This window comes from Bos grunniens, chromosome 4, assembly GCF_055505025.1.
Source record: "Bos grunniens cultivar Pamir isolate PY7600 chromosome 4, Bosgru_T2T1.0, whole genome shotgun sequence".
Classification (NCBI taxonomy): Eukaryota; Metazoa; Chordata; class Mammalia; order Artiodactyla; family Bovidae; genus Bos; species Bos grunniens.
The window spans coordinates 72,169,881-72,185,717 of NC_141168.1; the positions used below are offsets into that span (position 1 = coordinate 72,169,881).

At 40.9% G+C, this 15,837-nt stretch overlaps 1 long non-coding RNA gene and 1 pseudogene across 5 annotated transcripts in view; one reads left to right on the forward strand and one right to left on the reverse strand.

The window, feature by feature from the left end:
• The window catches only part of LOC147374358 (uncharacterized), a 46,253-nt gene extending 32,615 nt beyond the window's left edge, over nucleotides 1-13,638 (reverse strand). For 2 of the 5 annotated variants that reach the window (XR_015162663.1, XR_015162662.1), the window contains exons 1-4: nucleotides 13,323-13,451; nucleotides 12,951-13,057; nucleotides 12,453-12,496; nucleotides 7,524-7,562 (exon numbers count right to left, since the gene is read on the reverse strand). This is a non-coding gene — a long non-coding RNA (uncharacterized LOC147374358). Of the gene's footprint in view, nucleotides 1-7,523; nucleotides 7,563-12,452; nucleotides 12,497-12,950; nucleotides 13,058-13,322; nucleotides 13,452-13,509 lie in introns of those variants that run through there. The other 3 variants (XR_015162661.1, XR_015162659.1, XR_015162660.1) reach the window with 2 other exon arrangements.
• Nucleotides 11,994-12,428, forward strand: LOC147374359 (large ribosomal subunit protein uL22m pseudogene; annotated as a pseudogene).
• Nucleotides 13,639-15,837: the final 2,199 nt, after the last annotated feature.

The window sequence follows — 15,837 nt, forward strand, 5'->3', positions numbered from 1 at the left end:
CAAACCTAGTGAGTTTGAAGCTAGGGTAGTCTGATTGCAATGATTGGGCTCTTAACTACTAGGTATTCTTTATTCCACTTGACTTAACTCACATCTACTACTTGAAAAGCAACACAGAATCTATCAGAGAAGTAAAACAGTAGTGCATTATAGAAGAACCGTTGGTTGCCTACCCAACATTCATTCTCTCCCTCCTCCCAGATTTATTTGGAAATGCAAATCATATCACTAAAGGGCCATATTCAACAGTTAGGTTAACCGTGTTTTGTTCAATGAGATATAAGAAGCAATACTGTGTAATTTTCAGACAGTGTCATTAAAGAGAGAGTTCTTGATCTTCTGGATGTCATGCAGATGTGATCACTGGCACTCAGTAGCAATTTTGTAATATGAGGGAACTTGCTAAAGTGACAGAGTACCAGGTGGCACTAGTAGTAAAGAACCCACCTGCCAATGTAGGAGATACAAGAGACGTGGGTTTGATCCCTGGGTTGGGAAGATCCCCTGGAGGAGGGCACAGCAACCCACTCCAGTATTCTTGCCTACAGAATTCAATGGACCAAGAAGCCTGGTGGGCTTAGTCCATAGAGTTGCAAAAAGTTGAGTTGGACATGACTGAAGCGACATAGCATGCATAAAGCGACAGAGTAGAAACACAGTTGAAGCCTGAATCTTGATGAACATGGAGTTGCCATATTGGTCTTGGGCAGCTGCCTCTGGACTCTGTTAATTGAGGGAGAAACAACTTTATATCTTGGTCTGCATGCTCAGTTGCTGAGTTGTGTCCAACTCTTTGTGACCCTATGAACTGTAGCCTCTGCCAGGCTACTCTATCCATGGGATTCTCCAGGCAAGATATTGGAATGGGTTGCCACTTCCTTCTCCAGGGCATCTTCCTGACCCAGGGATAGAAACAACATCTCCTGCATTTGCAGGTGGATTCTTTACCACCAAGGCACCTGAGAAGCCTGTTATCTTGGTCTATGCCACAGTAACTTAGAGTTTTTCTGTTTCTTACAGTTGAACCTAATCCTAAATAATATAGAAGAGATATGTGTATAAGTATAAACTTAGTCATGACAGCTTAACATTAATGGAAGTTTAAGGTTGCAGGAAATCACCAATAAACCAAAATTGCATTATAAAGAAGAGGTGTATGAGAGTAGCTCAGGAAAGATTAGAACACTCTATGTATTTGTCCACTTTAAAATATTACAGTGTTGAGCATGTTTGCCAAAAAATTGGAGATCAGTTCAGTGCAGTTCAGTTGCTCAGTTGTGTGCGACTCTTTGCGACTCCATGAACTGCAGCACGCCAGCCTCCCTGTCCAACACCAACTCCCGGAGTCCACCCAAACCCATGTCCATTGAATCGGTGATGCCATCCAACCATCTCATCTGTCGTCCCCTTCTCCTTCTGCCCTCAGTCTTTCCCAGCATCAGAGTCTTTTCCAATGAGTCAACTCTTCGCATGAGGTGGCCAAAGTATTGGAGTTTCAGCTTCAGCATCAGTCCTTCCAATGAATACCCAGGACTGATCTCCTTTAGGATGAACTGGTTGGATCTCCTTGCAGTCCAAGGAACTCTCAAGAGTCTTCTCCAACACCACAGTCCAAAAGTATCAATTCTTCCGGGCTCAGCTTTCTTTATAGTCCAACTCTCACATCCATACATGACCACTGGAAAAACCATAGCCTTGACTAGACGGACCTTTGTTGGCAAAGTAATGTCTCTACTTTTTAATATGCTGTCTAGATTGGTCATAACTTTCCTTCCAAGGAGTAAGTTTCTCTTAATTTCATGGCTGCAATCACCATAACAGTGATTTTGGAGCCCCCCAAAATAAAGTCTGACACTATTTCCACTGTTTCCCCAGCTATTTCCCATGAAGTGATGGGACCAGATGCCATGATCTTAAGTTTTCTGAATGTTGAGCTTTAAGCCAACTTTTTCACTCTCCTTTTTCACTTTCATCAAGAGGCTCTTTAGTTATTCTTCACTTTCTGCCATAAGGGTGGTGTCATCTGCATATCTGAGGTTATTGATATTTCTCCCGGAAATCTCGATTCCAGCTTATGCTTCCTCCAGCCCAGCGTTTCTCATGATGTACTCTGCATAGAAGTTAAATAATCAGGGTGACAATATACAGCCTTGACGGACTCCTTTTCCTGTTTGGAACCAGTCTGTTGTCCCATGTCCAGTTCTAACTGTTGCTTCCTGACCTGCATATAGGTTTCTCAAGGGGCAGGTCAGGTGGTCTGGTATTCCCATCTCTTTCAGAATTTTCCACAGTTTATTGTGATCCACACAGTCAAAGGCTTTGGCATAGTCAATAAAGCAGAAATAGATGTTTTTCTGGAACTCTCTGGTGTTTTCAGTGATCCAGCGGATGTTGGCAATTTGATCTCTTGTTCCTCTGCGTTTTCTAAAACCAGCTTAAACATCTGGAAGTTCACAGTTAACGTATTGCTGAAGCCTGGCTTGGAGAATTTTGAGCATTACTTTACTAGAGTGTGATATGAATGCAATTGTGTGGTAGTTTGAGCATTCTTTGGCATTGCCTTTCTTTGGGATTGGAATGAAAACTGACCTTTTCCAGTCCTGTGGCCACTGCTGAGTTTTCCAAATTTGCTGGCATATTGAGTGCAGCACTTTCACAGCATTATCTTTCAGGATTTGAAATAGCTCAACTGGAATTCCATCACCTCCACTAGCTTTGTTCGTAGTGATGTTTTCTAAAGCCCACTTGATTTCACATTCCAGGATGTCTGGCTCTAGGTGAGTGATCACACAATTGTGATTATCTGGGTCGTGAAGATCTTTTTTGTATAATTCTTCTGTGTATTCTTGCCACCTCTTCTTAATATCTTCTTCTTCTGTTAGGTCCATACCATTTCTGTCCTTTATTGAGCCCATCTTTGCATAAAATGTTCCCTTGGTTTCTCTAATTTTCTTGAAGAAATCTCTAGTCTTTCCCATTCTGTTGTTTTCCTCTATTTCTTTGCATTGATCACTGAGGAAGGCTTTCTTATCTCTCCTTGCTATTCTTTGGATCTCTGCATTCAAATGGGTATATCTTTCCTTTTCTCCTTTGCTTTTCACTTCCCTTCTTTTCACAGCTATTTGTAAGGCCTCCTCAGACAGCCATTTTGCTTTTTCTTGGGGATGGTCTTGATACCTACCTCCTGTACAATGTCACGAACTTTCATCCATAGTTCATCAGGCACTCTATCACATCTAGTCCCTTAAATCTATTTCTCACTTCCACTGTATAGTCATAAGGGATTTGATTTAGGTCATACCTGAATGGTCTAGTGGTTTTCTCCACTTTCTTCAATTTCAGTCTGAATTTGGCAATAGCGAGTTTATGATCTGAGCCACAGTCAGCTCCCGGTCTTGTTTTTGCTAACTGTATAGAGCTTCTCCATCTTCGGCTGCAAAGAATATAATCAATCTGATTCCAGTGTCAACCATCTGGTGATGTCCATGTGTAGTGTCTTCTCTTGTGTTGTTGGAAGAGGGTGTTAGCTAGGACCAGTGCGTTCTCTTGGCAGAAGACTATTAGCCTTTTCCCTGCTTCATTTTGTACTCCAAGGCCAAATTTGCCTGTTACTCCAGGTGTTTCTCGACTTCCTACTTTTGCATTCCAGTCCCCTATAATGAAAAGGACATCTTTTTTGGGTGTTAGTTCTAGAAGGTCTTGTGCAAGCAAATGCAAAAGCCATGTTTGTTTTCAATACATAAAAATAGGGCTGCCCTGAGAGAAACTTATAAACTGTCTCCCTCTCATGTTTGTTGACTATTGGTGATGTTTTCTTAGGATTGGTTCTGGGTCTAATAGGCTTTTTATTTCCTTTGGTGGTTTATGTAATGGAATACAGAAGTAACTCATTATATTCCTAAAATAAAGTTTCAGTGTAAGAAGAGACAGGCCCTTAATTTGGAATGGTTTTGATTTAGTTGGAGAAGTTATCAGAGACCATGCATAGAAATAAATTTCATCTACTGAAATGAGAACACCTCTTTGTGTCTCAGTGTCTCTCAGTGAAGGAACTAGACAAGATGGTCCCCAGGGTTCATTCTAGTCTTAGTCTTTAGTATGTGGATGAAAAACCATATGATTATCATAGTCAAAGTTGAAAAATATTCAATAGCTTTTAGCCGTTATATGGATACGTTATTAAACTGAAACAGTTGTAAAAGAAAAAACATATAAAGTTTTTTTTTTTTTACCGTAATTTTGTGGTAGCTCTCCCCTGAGCACATAGGTCAGCATTCTTAGTTGCAAATGGAAAATTCTGCCTGATTTAAGCAAAAAAGCAATTTCTCAAAAGGCTCTTGGAGTAAGTCAAGCATCTCCAGGTAGGCCATGCTTACAACCCAGGTAAGAATCAGAGCCCAAATCACGTCAAAGGACATATGATAGCAACATGTCTGCTGCTCCCACTGAATGCTTGGCTACCCCTGGAGGCTCCAGAGGGCACAGATGAATTCTTGACCCTTCCAGCTCCTTTGCCTCACTCATTCCAGATTTAAAGTCTTGAGCAGAAACACCTGATTGGCCAAGACTGGATTACACACCTGAGCCCAAACTTCCAGAGACAGTGAAATCAAGGATCAGGATCATTCTCTGAAGTCTACAAAATAGGGAATTCCCTCAAACACAGGAAAGGGCTCCTTCAAATTCTCTACGCATTTCTACTACATCTGCTATACTTAGGGTTATCTCTATCAAGTGTACCCACAGATGTATTTATTATATAGGTTCTACTGCATATGTCAGAGACTCAAAGTAACTGTGACTTACATAAGGTAGAAATTTATCTTCTCTCAGTTACAGTCAAGAAATAGATGGTTCCAGACATGGCTGCTGCTGCTGCTGCTGCTAAGTCACTTCAGTTGTGTCCAACTCTGTGCAACCCCATAGACTGCAGCCCACCAGGCTCTGCCATCCCTGGGATTCTCCAGGCAAGAACACTGGAGTGGGTTGCCATTTCCTTCTCCATTGCATGCCAGACATGGCATGGAGCCATAAAGTCATTCAGGGATCCAAGTTTTTTGCATCTCATAGTTCTATGATACTTAGGATATTGCCCTTATTCAAACAGTCCAATATGACACACCAGCACATCCACACCCACATTGCAAGCAGCATGATAGAAAATGGAAGAAAGATGGGCCTGTTCTTACATTAAGACACATTCCAGAGTTGAACATACCTCCCATCATATGCAATTAGCCAGCTCTTAGTAACATGACCATGCTTAATGGTACAGGAGGTTGAACAATGCCATCTTTATACTGAACTTTATATTGGACATCCCATGTAATGTCCACCAATCAAGGGTTCCATCACTATAAGAGAAGGGGAGAAAAGATACTGGAGGACAACCAGTATTGAAGCAATCTCTCTCTTGACAAATAGCAGGTTGAAATTTTAGTGAATAAGATTAGGTAAGAATATAATAGAATTTTCTGTGAAGGTTGCTGAACACAGTTAATTTAAAATGTGAGAAATGCTTCCAAATGTCTAAAAATGGGATAGTGTTTCATTTGTAAATGAGATGGGTTGAGAAAAGGGATAGTTCATGCTCAGTCTCAGACTTAATGTTTATATTCAGAAATGACAAAGGTTAAAAGACTGGACTAAATGAAAGTTTAAGGGTCTTTCTTGAGGCAGATTGCTATAGTCAGGATTGTATGCTTGGCAGAATGTAGTGTGCCAATGCAAATGCCCCTCTGGGTCTTTGTAGAACATGCAGCAGCCCCTAAGGAGGTCAAAGAGACCTTGGGGTTAGAGGAAATGGAGAAAATACTGGGAAAAATTCACAGATGAGAAATACATGGGCAAACTGGGTGCAAGTTCAAAGCTGTGGAAATAGTATGGAGAGTTAGAGGGCACTTGTATGTCTGGGTCATCTTGCAACATGCTTCTGGAGGCAAAGAGTAACGGGGCTCTAAGCCACTGGTGACAAGGGTGGAGCGCAGTGCCCAGAGAATGACAGCTAGGTCAGAATCTCCCAGGACTGCTGCTGCCTGGCTCAGAGGCTCCTGGGCTGACTATTCTGAACCACACTTTCAGAAACAGTCTTCAAGGAACTGATTTCCTAGGATAGCAGTAACGCTTGGTTCATTTCCAGCACCGTACATGTCCCAAAAGCTTTTTATAGACATTCTCTATTCTCAAGATTTCAGGTTTATTATAAAGATATACATGTTATCCAAGCAAACTATGTGTGTCACAGGGAGCTTTGGTTTAGTATTGGTGTTTTTGTTGCCTTCTACCCTTTTTCCACATTATATAAATATATTGAAAAACACTAATGAAAGCATAGATTCCTGGACTGATAAATTTTTAATAATAATTATAGTATTAATAGTAACTAGTATTTTTTTATTGACTTAATGCTTTACATGAACTTTCACATTTTAAAAAGTTGAGGTGTAATTGACACGCAACATTATATTAGTTTCAGGTGTACAACAAAATGATTCTATAATTGTATACATTGGGAAATGATCACCACAGTAAATCTTGTTCATGTTCATCACCACACACCCAGAATTTTTGTGTGTGTGATAAGAACTTTTAAGATTTAATCTCTTAGCAAATTTCAAATGTGCAATACAGTATGATTAACTATAGTTACCATGCTTTACATTATATCCTCATGATTTATTTATTCTATAATTGGAAGTTTGTAACTTTTATCTCCCGTTACCCATTTGGCCCACTCCCAACCCCTTCCTCTGGCAACCGCTGATCTGTATCTATGAGGCCGGGCTTTTAGATTGCACATATTAGAGATCATATGCATTTGTCTTTCTCTAATATTTCACTTAGCATAGTGCCCCCAAGGTCCATTGATGTTGTTATAAATGGTGAAATTCTGTTCTTTTTAAAATAATCTTCCATTGTGTATATATACCCCATTTTCTTTACCATTCATATATGGATGGACATTTAGGTTTTTCTGTATCTTGGCTATTGTAAGCAATGCTGCAATGAACATGGGGTTTCTTCTACTCTTGGTCTACCACAATTCGACTCAATGGACGTGAGTCTGAGTGAACTCCGGGAGATGGTGATGGACAGGGAGGCCTGGCGTGCTGCAATTCATGGGGTCTCAAAGAGTTGGACATGACTGAGTGACTGATCTGAACTGAACCACAATTAGTTTAAGTTGCAGCAAGTACAAGGAGTATTTTTCAGGAAAAGATGGATAACGACAATGGCCTATTTATTGCTTTCCCTAGTAAATAAAATAACATGTTTTAAATTCTTCTCTATTCCACCACTGAAGAATAACAAATCAACAGCCCTGTCCATTGACGAATGAATGGATAAGCAAAAATGTGGCAGATACACACAATGGAATATTATTCAGCCTTAGATAGGACAGACATTCTGACATAACGTATGATGTTGATAAACCTTGAAGGCATTATGCTAAGTGAAATAAGCCGGTCATAAAAAAACAAATACTGTGTAATTTCATTTATATGAGATACTAGAGTACTCACATTCACAGAGACAGAAAGTGGAATGGTGGTGGCCAGGGCCTGGAGAGAGGAGGGGAATGGGGAATTAGTTTTTAACAGGTATATTACTATCACCGATTTAATGGACAGAAATTTGAGCAGACTTCGGAAGACAGTGAAAGACAGAGGAGCCTGGAATGCTACCATCCCTGGGATCACAAAGTGTTGGATACAAGTTACCAATTGAACAACAACTCAAGATGAAAAGAGATTTGCAGATGAATGGTGATATCTGTACAACAGTGTTAATATACACAATAGCACTGAACTGTACACTTAAAAATGGTTAAGATGGTAAATTTTGTGTTATGTGTATTTTACCACAATAGCAAAAATTTGGAAAAAATTATCAGTAGCTTTATCTGAGTTCCCCATGGATACATTGGACTGGTCTTCTACATTATTCTTTTCTAGTACCTACCTTTGGACTTCTTCAAGCAGTGTTTTTATAGCACTCTAAGTGCCTATGCTATACTATCTCAGGGTTTGATAGATTTCTACTTTCTTTGTGAGGTTTATTCAACCCTCCTTTGTGGATTCCTTTCAAACTCTGTATTTTTTCCTTACTTGATTTTATCTTTATTTCTCAAATGTTTACTGCACTTAGATCCTGTGTCAGTGGTTGAGAGCATTTAGACTGCCTGGATGAAGTCCTTGCTCTACTGCTTCTTTTCTCTGGGCCCTTGGATGAATGACTTAACCTACCTGTGTCTGTTTCCTCTTCTGTATAAGGGTGATAATAATAGTATCCAGACATGCTAGGAGATTTAAAGATTTAATACACATAAAGGGCTTAGGACAGTGCCTGTCACATAGTAAACACTTAATAAATATTCTCTATTCAGTTCAGTTCAGTCGCTCAGTCGTGTCCGGCTCTTTGCGACCCCATGAACCACAGCACACCAGGTTTCCCTGTCCATCACCAACTCCTGGAGTTCACCCAAACTCATGTGCATCGAGTTGGTGATGCCATCCAGCCATCTCATCCTCTGTTGTCCCCTTCTCCTCCTGCCCTCAATCCCTCCCAGCATCAGGGTCTTTTCCAATGAGTCAACTCTTCACAACAGGTGGTCAAAGTTTGGAGTTTAAGCCTCAGCATCAGTCCTTCCAATGAACACCCAGAACTGATCTCCTTTAGGATGGACTGGTTGGATCTCCTTGCAGTCCAAGGGACTCTCAAGAGTCTTCTCCAATACCACAGTTCAAAAGCATCAATTCTTTGGCGCTCAGCCTTCTTCACAGTCCAACTCTCACATCCATACATGACCACTGGAAAAACCATAGCCTCGACTAGACGGACCTTTGTTGGCAAAGTAATGTCTCTGCTTTTCAATATGCTATCTAGGTTGGTCATAACTTTCTTTCCAAGGAGTAAGCGTCTTTTAATTTCACGACTGCAATCACCATCTGCAGTGATTTTGGAGCCCAGAAAAACAAAGTCTGACACTGTTTCCACATCTCTTTCCCATGAAGTGATGGGACCGGATGCCATGATCTTAGTTTTCTGAATGTTGAGCTTTAAGCCAACTTTTTCACTCTCCTCTTTCACTTTCATCAAGAGGCTTTTTAGTTCCTCTTCACTTTCTGCCATAAGGGTGGTGTCATCTGCATATCTGAGGTTATTGATATTTCTCCCGGAAATCTCGATTCCAGCTTATGCTTCCTCCAGCCCAGCGTTTCTCATGATGTACTCTGCATAGAAGTTAAATAAGCAGGGTGACAATATACAGCCTTGATGGACTCCTTTTCCTGTTTGGAACCAGTCTGTTGTCCCATGTCCGGTTCTAACTGTTGCTTCCTGACCTGCATATAGGTTTCTCAAGAGGTAGGTCAGGTGGTCTGGTATTCCCATCTCTTTCAGAATTTTCCACAGTTTATTGTGATCCACGTAGTCAAAGGTTTTGGCATTGTCAATAAAGCAGAAATAGATGTTTTTCTGGAACTCTCTTGCTTTTTTGATGATCCAGCGGATGTTGGCAATTTGATCTCTGGTTCCTCTACCTTTTCTAAAACTAGCTTGAACATCTGGAAGTTCACGGTTCATGTATGCTGAATTCTCTATTACTATAATTAAATTAACTATTATTATTTCCCGAAGTTCTCTCTGGGAGTCTTCAGTAGGAAGCATCTCTTGATGTTTCTAGCAGCTCTGCCTGCCGTTGTTCTGGTAAGATCACTTATCTTTACTCTGGATAACTGCCATCCTAATTGATTCTATTAATCCTGGTCCCACCTAGATTCCCAAGCACTGTTTAACTCAGGCCTGGCCAGTCATACAATATTTCATCCCTCTAAAAGCAGTGATTGGTTCAAAGTGTGGGCCTGGGACTCAAGAAGGGCCAATCAGAGTTCTTCTTTGGTCATGACAAGGAGATTCTGGAATATAGTAGTCTGTGTTTATGCCAGGGCTGCCAAGCTGAGACAATGGAAGCTTTGTGATATAGGCAGCCATCTTCCCTGTCTGCACAGAGGAAGCCCATCTGAGATGGGAAGCAGTAAGGCTAACACCCAAAAGGAAAAAGAACTGAGAGATAGTGTGGTGGGGTAGGGAGGAGAGAGCGAGATATGGGCCTATAACTTTGAGTTTTGGGGGCTGGCAACCCTCTGTCAGCCCCTATCCTGAACTTTCCAGGTCTGGGAGCCCACAAAGTATCTTTTTGCTTAAGGTGGTTTGAGCTCAGTTGTTGTCACTATAACTAAAAGACTCATGGCCAGGATGCCCTTTACATTCTATTTGTCCTTCTCCCTTCTCTTCCCTCCCTTCCATTTCTTTCTTCCCAGATCCCTAGTGACAAGGCTCTTGTCCTGAACTGGGACTGTCAGACTCCTACTCTGCAAGACCCATCTCTTTCCTTTTCTTGATTCTGGAGTTTTCCACCTCTGGCTAATTTTCCTAATTTTCTTTGCTGGGATCACTAGCTGTGACCTAAAACCTTCATTTCTTCTTAAATCTCTCCTCCACCCCCCTTTTTTTTTCACCTCAGACAACTTCTCTGTCTTCCTGTAAGCAGATGCATCAAGTTTATTTTTTCTTCTTTGCTTTTCTTCTGCATCTTTGCAGCTGGTACCTTTATGCCCTTCTTCTCTTCTGACATTAATCTTTGGATATCTGCATAAATGTGTTTCTTTTTACTATAGAAAACACTGCTGTTTTATCTTTCATACCTGAAACACTTCCTGACTATGCATTCCTCATCTCTGGCTGTTCCCTATAACAAATCAAATTATTGGTCCCTAAATGAAAACCACCAGCAAGTACCTAATTTCCCTCTCCTCACACCATCAGTTCGGTTTCTTACTTATTCCTTTAGCCAAGCCTCAAACCAATACCTTTATCTAGGGCTGTTAAAATCTCAGAGGTATTTAAAGGCAAGTTTAGCTCTTACTTAGATTGTGATTCCAATTGATAAATGTAGAAGGAATGAAGAATACAGAAAGTCAACATTAGGCCAGTATCTAGTAGTAAGTGTTATAGGTAAGAACCACTGATGTATACTAAAATCAATGAGCAAAGTATAAGGAGAAACAGGGTATTTGAATAGTCTCAAAGAATCTCCCCACAGGATATATATTGGTTATATAGGAGAAAATTATAACTTCACACTAGAGAAAGCTAGAAGACACCACCTTAACCAGATGATCAAGATGAACATCACCACTAGTAAGACACATCAACGTCAAATGATGCACTAAGTGTACAATATTTCTTCTGAGATGTTCTTGCCAAAAGTGTACGACCTCAGCTGAATCATGAAACATTATCAGGCAAACCCAAACTGAGTCACATTCTGTAAAATAACTGGCCAGTCCTCTTCAGTAGTTCCAAGGTCATGATAAGGAAAGACTGAGGAACTCATGCAGATCAGAGGACATGAAGGAGCCAGGGCAACTGTGAATACATTTGACCCCAGATTAGATCATGGATGAAAAAAGGATAGGAGAGGACAAGGAGGAAAATTTGACCAACATCTACAAATTAGGTAATGCTGTTATAAATGTTAATTTTCTAACATGTCTTCCCCTCTGTGGACAGTTCAGAGGAGCTTTCCATCAGTTCTTCAAAAGGTCTGGGCAGGAGAAAGCACCAGTTGTCCTTAGCAATTGTCAGCTCAGTTTCATATCCTTGTGTTGATTCTCTTTCCCTCCCTGTTCCCCTTCCCTGTCCTGCCCTATTGCTCCCCAAATCATATTCCTAAATAAGCAACTTATAAGTCCCAGGAAAGATGGTGGCTGCAAAATCAGAATGTTTGGATGTGTTATGGATGTGAGGGAGAAGCTGATCTTGGGGCTTCTTTAATCTTACATTTCACCCTAATCATATATCCACACCAGTGCTTCTCTTGAAATTTCTTGAAAATGGGAGAAAAAATTGTGTATTCTTCACAACTACCTGGAGAACTTTCTCAGATACCAGCTGAAATCTACCATTGTTGAAGACAAAGTACAGCAAATATGTGGTATTTGGGAAAATTGATATGAGGAATGTCCTTTGACCAGGCTTTGGCTCAACTGGAATTCAGTGACCAAAAAACAGGGGCCCCAATAATGAAAGAGGTTCTCTTAAAAGCCCAAGATATAGCAGTGGGAGATCACAATGTGGAGCTCAGATCCAACTTATATATGGCTAAGTCCACTTCAGGGCAAGGCCAGTACTTGATACACATTGATATCACCATGGGGGTGGCTTTGGGATCATGGGATTATTTTGTGAAGTTGGTGAATGGCCCCTCACCTCCACGTGAGGCACCAAAGACAGTGTAACCCATACCAAAGAAGATATTCAGGAGCTTCGAAACCTGACCATCACATTCACACTGTATGATGGGGAAATTGAGAATCCACAGTATATACTTTACTATTGGCTTTCTAAAAACAAACAGAAATTAGTTTTTACGAAACAAAACAACTTACCAGTTCCAAAGTCTTCATTTTTCAGAGAACCAAGGCCAAGATACCTGCCAATAAAACAATAAAAGGACACAATGTTGAGACCATCATGGAAGCTCCAGGACGTCTGATAAGATTCTCTTCTGGTCTTTGTGCTCTCTGTCCCTCTTGCTCTTCTTTTTAATGGAAGGCTAAAATGGCCAGTCCTTTTTGACCAGTCTGCCCTAATTCTTCAACTTTCCTCTGCTTGCCCTCCTCTTCCTGGCTCCATTTGTAGCTGGTAGCTCATCTTCACTAGGCTCCAGGCCAAAGCCAGCAGAAAACTGGCTGCTTAAACAGCCTTCCTGCTCTGGTCAAACAAACTCCCCCTGGTTGGCTGCCGCCACCACTGCCTTTGCCACTCTCCTCTCTTCTAATCTCTGCATATCTGCGTTCACATGTAGCTCTGGCCACCCTTCCCTTCTGACCAGTAAAACTTCCACCGCACCCACTACCCCCCCGCCACCCTGCCCCCATCTGTACCTTCAGGCCTTGCGGCTTTCCTCCAGAGCATCACCATCAACATTTTATCAGCTTCTTTCACACAGTGCCACTCAGGCACTCATGCTCTTTGAACAACTGTACCGATGCTGTGGGGCAAATAGGGAAATAATCAGAGAAGAAATAGTCCCTGAGGGCTGTCTGTTTGACTTCTTCAAGACAACAATAATATATTGATTCACTTGGAAAATATTTTTTCAGTGCCTAATAGTGCTTTGGTGCTGGGAATACAGCAGTGAGTAGAACAAACAAAAGGCCCTGCCACATACAGCTTACACTTCAGTGAATAAGGATAACCGAGTGACAGAAGTGGGACTGAAGTGCTACATCTCTCTTTCCCTCTTTTTTTTATACCTTTTTTCCTGAATGGCAGGCAGAGCACTCATTCTATATCTTAGAGCTAAACTTTATTAGTCTCATGACTCAAGATTAGAATTTGTGTTTGACCCACTACCCACAAGCCACCTAGGTTCTCTGTTGCAAGAAAGGTTGATACCTAAATGGTCTTCAGCTGTAAACTACTAAAGGCTGTTGGACCTACCTTTCCCTGCCTCAGCTGGGACTGCACAACCTGAAGGGCAGAAATTGTCTCGGAGCAGGAGGGAGGCTCAGTTCTCCAGTGTTTTCACTCTGAGCTGCAGCTCTTTTTCATTGATGCCTTTTCTGTTTGTGGTTTTGAAAATATTTGTCACATTCTCAGCTCTGTAACTTAATATTTATTATAACAACAGAAGAAAAGTCTTCCTTACATAACAGCCTGCTTTAAAACCATTGCTATTCTTAGTGGAGAGACAGTTAGTTAATGAGACCATGAATACCTGTGATATCTGCATTGGAAGCCGTTCAGCTTCAAAGATGGGTAAGCTGGTTCAGAAACGAGGCCAAGGGAGAGACAGTCTTTCTTATTTCCCCTCATTCCCTGCAAAGATAATGGAAAATAACTGGTTACTTTTTCAGTTTGAGGTGCTCTCTCTTTGGGAATTTACTGTTGTTGTTTTTGAGGATAAAGGAATTTGTACTGCAGGCTCCAGGTATAATGCTATCTAACTTTTCTGTTTCAAACATAATCTTGGGGAAGGGCATTTCCATTTCTCAATGGAATTTTAACAGTAGAGAACTCTCCAGCTGACTCGTCTTTACAAGATTCATCTTTCCAGGGCTTACATTCTAACTACCCAAGATGATTTGGGGGGTGGAAGATCTCCATCAGGGAGATTTGGTCCTTGGAAATTTACCTTTACAGATCACTTATGTTGGATTAACAATTATCTTTCTGTTATTAACAGCTTCTTAAATATAAATATTTTCTGGAAGGAGGTGTAGGAAAGGAAAAAGTATTTTCTCTCTATCCTTCTAGTTTCTTGGCTGAGAACCCCTAGTAATGAAAGACATATTAACAAGAGAAAAACAAATGTAATTACATATGTACCAGGTACACCTGTGTACACATATGTACATTACATATGTACCTGGTACAGCATGTAATTACATATGTAATTACATGGTGTACGAGGTCTGCCATCTGCCCTCCTGCTACAAGGTACCTTTTGAAGTGAAGTGAAAGTCACTCAGTTGTGTCTGATTCTGCAACCCCATGGATGGTAGCCCGCCAGACTCCTCTGTCCATGGAATTCTCCAGGCAAGAATACTGGAGTGGGTTGCCATTCTCTTCTCCAGGCATCTTTCTGACCCAGGGATCGAACCTGTGTCTCTTGCATTGCAGGTGAATTCATTACCATCTGAGCCAAGAGGGAAGCCCACAGGGTATCTTTTACATGGGAGATTTATCTCTCTTTCAGGAGGTCATATGTAGGTCAGACTGTTCTTCTTGCACCAAATCTCAAGTACCTTAAGTCAAAATAATCAGGATGCCAAAATGGCATATTAGGAGGTGAATTAGGAGGTGAATCCCCACAAAGGTAACAAATTGCTTTTTTTATGCAATAGTGAGTTCTGTCACATTAATTTCCTCAACTTGAAAGAACAGAGCAGAATGAGCCTTGACTATCTCTCTGTTGGGGAGGGAGGTAGAAAGCCTTGAACGCTATGAGGGATAAGCATTGAGACAAGGTATGAGAGTCCCAAGGACAAAAAAAGGGCCTGGGTGGCCTTGTGTGATTATCAAGGATGTCAATAGGGTGATGCTGGGAGGATAGGGGAGGCCCTGGGGATCTTGTCTTTTCTGTCCTAAGGATTTTTGTGAAAAAGTTTAAACTGAGAGAGTTCTTTATGTAATGTTCTAAGGATTTTTGGTTTTTGATTTTGTTTTCTTTTTAAAAAATTTTATTGGAGTACAGTTAGTTTACAGTATTACTTTCTGCACACAGCCAAGTGAATCAGTTATACATATACATATATCCACTCTTTTAAAGCTTCTTTCCCATATAGATCATTGAAGAGTAGTGAATAGAGTTCCCTGTGCTATATAAGTAGGTCCTTATTAGTTATCTTGTCCTAAGGATTTTGATGGCTCTCTTTCCTCTGTGGATATGTGTTGCTGCTTCTGGGAGTGAACCCCCCAGAATGCTACTCCCCAGGGTAAATTGTGTCTCTCAACCTTTTTACTCTGAGTTAGTCCAGACCATAGAAGCTTATCTGAGTTTGAGAATAAGCAATACTGTAATGGCAATTTGGCTTATGTATGGCTAATTTAACTTTGGTTTCCTCCAAAAGAAATGAAAAAGGCTAGCACAAAGGTTATAAACAAGGTAAGTTTACCAGAGTGCGAAAGCGTTCTCCATTGTCTCCCTTTATCTTCTAGATGCCTTTCTAGAGTTCAGGGGGCTTGACAGTCTGCAAAAATGCCTTTTATTCCCCAAGTCAGAAAAAACTTACTCTTGCAAACAAGGCAATAATTTTACTACCCAGG